The following is a 4651-nucleotide window of genomic DNA, read 5'->3' as shown; positions in this document are numbered from 1 at the left end:
AGGGAGACTGTCAAAGAATTTAATGTGTCTCCGTGTGATGTGATGTTGTACAGTTTCTAACTGTAGTTCGTTATGAATGTGTGTCATGTTACGTCTTTCCAGAGATGTCCCTCGACATATCTTCTGTAGTGTGCTGTTTTGGTATTATTGTAGTGATTTCAGGGCTGTTGGGTAAAGATAGTGTAGTAGTGGTGCGCCATGTAGGAGTTATGGTCGTAGTATTACTTTATAGATGAGTAATTTGAGTCTGAGTGACAGCCCTGGTGAGTAGATGAGGTGTTTAAGTTGGTATGATGTTGTCTTGACGATTTGTATTCTGTTCTGTATGTGTGCAGTGAAAGATAGATGTGTTTCTAGTTTAATGCCTAGGTAAGTGAGATGATTCTTGGTTTGTATTGTCTGTTCGTTGAGTTTAGGTGCTCTGTTGGGGGTTTTCTTGTATGAGAAGGTCTGTTGACATCTGGTTTTTGTTGATTGATATGAATGTTTATGTCTCGTAGTTTGTTAGCGATCTGTTGGGCTGCTGCAGCGGCCTGGTCCTTGGCCTTGTCTGCATTCATGCTTGCCGAGTATATGGCTATGTCATCAGCATATGTAGATATTTGAAAAGTGTCAAATTTAGTCCCGACTATGTGGGCAGTGTATATATTAAATAGAACTGGCACAAGGACCGAACCCTGAGGGACGCCACAATCAACGGGCTTGGGAGTGGAGATATCAGTTTTGACCTGGACTGTGAAAGTCCGATCACTGGTGTAGGACCCAATAATGTCGACCAGTTTCCCGGGTATTGGTGAAGCCTGAGTTGTTGGATTAGTGTGGAGTGGGATACAGAGTCAAATGCCTGTGTACAGTCTAATGAGATCATGGCTGTGGCAAGGTTCCTATTTAGGTTGTTTGCTGCATCGCTTTGCAGCTTGGCCACATTGTGGTAGCAGCTCACACCACGCGAGAACCCGGTTTGTTCCGGGTGGATGACATCGTGTGTGTCGCAGTGTTTGCTGATGTGCATGAGGGCTAGCTTCTCATAATTTAAGATATGATTGAGGAGACTGATGGGCCGGTAGTCTACCGGATCCGCTCCTCGTTTTCTGGGCTTGAGGAGTGGAACAACGATAGCATGTTTCCACTCCGTTGGGAAATATCTGAGGTGAGAGCAGGAGTTATATATGTTAAGAAAAAACATTTGGGCTTTTCTGGGGAGCTGTTTGAGTAGGACATACGATATGTTGTCCTTTCCTGTGGACTTGTTTCCTTTTGTTTTCCTCAGTGTTGCAGTCAGGTCTTTATATGTTGAGAAAATGGTGTTTTGTGTGTTTTCGGTCTGGGTTTGGTGGTGGTATACAGAGACGGTGCGTGTATTGTCACGTTGTAGGTAGTAGTAAGATAGAACGTCTGCTTGATCTGAGGGAGTGAGGATCTCATCGCCTCGATGGAGTGTTATTTGGTGTTATGACTTCGGAATAGTTTCCAGAAGTTTTGGGGGTCATAGTGTGGGCGGCGTAGTTGTTCATGCCACAGGGACGTTTTCCACTGCGACATAAGGGATGTTTTATGAGAGTGAGTATGTGTTGTGGTGGTGTGCGTAGTGCGTATTGGTGTGGGTGTGAATGTGGGTATTGATTTGTTTTTACCCGATTCTTTGCTACACTACCAGCTATTAAACAAGTCTAACATTGCCAGTCTCCAAGCAGAATACTCCACTAAACGGGCTCAAGGCAATCGCATTGGGAACTTTGGAGACACGATATCTGGAGTTGAGATGTATAGACGTACCTGTTTATTGTCATGCCAGCAACGTTGATGGGGAAATCCATGCTCTTCGTCTGGCTAATAGCTGAGAATATCGCAAGTACTGCTATTCTTGTTAACTCACAGGCTGGCATTTTCAGCCTTTGCAACAACGGGCCTACCAACGCAGATGATGTTCTGGACGGAAGATGAATTCTGGAGAGACATCTCATGAAAGGCGCTCCTCTGTGGCTGTACCTTCTCACATTAGAATCTGGGACAATGAACCATTGAAACAAATGATACCAGATGTCCATGTCTTACCCACAAGTCTTGTGGAGCTAAAAGTCTCTTCAATGCTTCTCTCAGAAATAAGCAGCAGCCAATTCATCAGGAGTTTGCTGAAGGAAAGCAGTGAGCTGACCTCATCAATAAATAATCATACACCACCTGACCTTCCCCGCCACGTTGCTGCTTTTAGGGCTATTACTTGGCTGCACATTTCAATAGAATCGGAGTGGTAGATGATCCTCGGTGGTGGTTTTGTTTTGAGTCAGATATGGCGTCCAGCCACAACTATGACTGTCCTTGCCTCGAGGGCATAAGGCAAATATGCATCGACGGCGAGATCATTGGTTCGCGATGCCTTATTAGCCTACCAGAACCCTTATGGCAAAAGAGCCATGATACTATGACGAAGGATAAAAAAAAGTTTTAAAAAATAATTTTTTATAACTACAAACAGAAATACAATATACAATACAAAGAGAAAATTAAATACAAAAATTAAAAAAATAAATACAAAGAGAAAATTAGCTCTTTCTGTGTAGCTATTAATACAAACATCGAACCATTGGGAAAGATCTGTAAAAAAACAAAAAAATAATTAAAACCAGACAAAAATAATATTAATTAATGTTCATTACAAATACATATTTCATATTCTCGCAAATCATAAAGGAATAGATCATATCAATAAATTAATTAGCATTGATTAATTGTGAAACTATAGTAATAGAGTTTAGAAATAAACAATGGGAATAAATGAAGAATTACAGTTGATATATGCTACTGACAAATTTCTTCATATCCTAAACAATAAATTATCCAAAATCTATCTTTAGGACAAAGTGGAATTCAATCTACAGTACAGTCTGTGGTATTATGGCAACTGATTGCTGGGACTGAACAATAACGGTAATTAATTTATAATTATTAATGGTTCATTTACAACTACAAAATGCTTATGTATTCGGCATACTGGAATTGGGGAAATATTAAGCAATAGTTTTAGCTACCACTAGATTATGTCCAATTCTAAAGTAAACATGGTAATAAATGGTTGACTATTTATTATTTTCAAATTCACTTTAAAACGTTGTAGTATCTGAATATATGCAATATGGTTTGCATTTATACTGCATTAACACAACAATATTCATACAATATAATATAGAAACATTTAACATACCAAAATCATAATATATAATACATCATAAGTAGTAATCGGTGTAAAGGTTTAATTTAAGAAGTGCGTACCTACGTCTGTTATTGCTGTCACAGCAAGCATCTTTGCCGAACACCCAACAGCAGACGTGTGGTTTAAAGCAACATCTGCCATTGTAACAACGAATCATGGCCGCCATGAGGTCTCTCCAACCAGCCACTGATGGCGGAATGAAACGAAATAGGATGAGAATAAATTTAACTAGCAAATAGCTCCATATTAATGTTCTTCAATCTCAGTTATAACATTGTTTTGACAGCGTTGAACATTTTGAAGCTGAATGTGTTTATAGTGGTTTGAAATGGGTGACCAAGGTATTATTAGAAATATTGATTAATAAACTTTATTTTTAAAAATTGATTCAGTGAAAATAGTTGACCATAGTTTGATCCTGAACGGATTATGCATTTGACAATTTTGGAATTAAAAAAGGATAATTTTAAGTGCATGGTAATATTTTCAAGGGATAATTTTACCTTCTAAATCTACATTGCTAACTTTCGTCAAACTTGAAAGAGTTGAGGGATCTTCATGTTCCCTATCGATAGCAAAAGTGGAAAATTCTACAATTAAAACCAAATATACAACATATTTCAACATCTTCCTTCAACAACAGGTACAATCTACCAATGAAATATGCTGCAGAAGGTAATATTAAGCTATTTATAGATATTATTATCACTTCTAAGATATTGAAGATTACTTATCGCACATAGTTTGAGCTCGTACATCTTACAGCTCTTCTTGTTTAATGTGTTTTGTATTTAAAAAAGAAGTATACAAACTACATATTATTTTTTATGAATTGGCTTAAAATAAGAATGAAACAACTAATACTTTACCTTAATAAATAAAACTATACGAAAGAATGTGAATGTAGATTTTTTTTTTCATTTATTGACATTCACAACTGTATTTTTATAAAATATATTCAGTTAATTTGAAGTTAGATTATAATGATATGATACAGTTATGCAAAAAATTACCCATTTGTAGCACTCTAATAACATTTCTACATTAGAAGGTTTCGAGGCCATCTTCTTTTCAGGCGCCTCAGAGGATTATCAGGAATGGAAGAGGAAGCAAGTAAAATAAGAATCAAACAACTAGTAGTAGACTTTCATAAAAGAAACTATACAAAATAACGTGAATATTTGAAATAAAAATTACAAAATCAATCTTTTTTTCTTTAATCTTATAAATCTTTATTTTTCTTAAGTCTTATTCTACGCATTCAATATTTACATTGTAATTTGTGGACTCAATCCATATATTATAAATTATCTACTATTACTAATTAAATTTAAAATATGTCATTTTCCAGATTCAAAAGCAAGGATTTTGAATTGTTTCTGCCGCGTAGGTCCGGCAGCTGGCCAACGTGCATTTTTCTCATTACAACATATAATATAT

At 36.7% G+C, this 4651-nt stretch overlaps 1 long non-coding RNA gene across 1 annotated transcript; it reads right to left on the bottom strand.

The window, feature by feature from the left end:
* Positions 1-29: 29 nt before the first annotated feature.
* On the bottom strand, positions 30-4645 carry LOC136795322 (uncharacterized). The gene is made up of 3 exons (XR_010842908.1): positions 3715-4645; positions 3271-3397; positions 30-2595 (listed from the first exon to the last, which is right to left on the bottom strand). It is a non-coding gene; the product is annotated as an uncharacterized lncRNA (long non-coding RNA).
* Positions 4646-4651: the final 6 nt, after the last annotated feature.

This window comes from Halyomorpha halys, unplaced genomic scaffold (assembly GCF_000696795.3).
Source record: "Halyomorpha halys isolate HHAL.00 unplaced genomic scaffold, Hhal_1.1 Scaffold669.1, whole genome shotgun sequence".
Taxonomy (NCBI): domain Eukaryota; kingdom Metazoa; phylum Arthropoda; class Insecta; order Hemiptera; family Pentatomidae; genus Halyomorpha; species Halyomorpha halys.
Note: the sequence above shows the minus strand (reverse complement) of the source record. Positions and strands in the feature narration are given on the sequence as shown.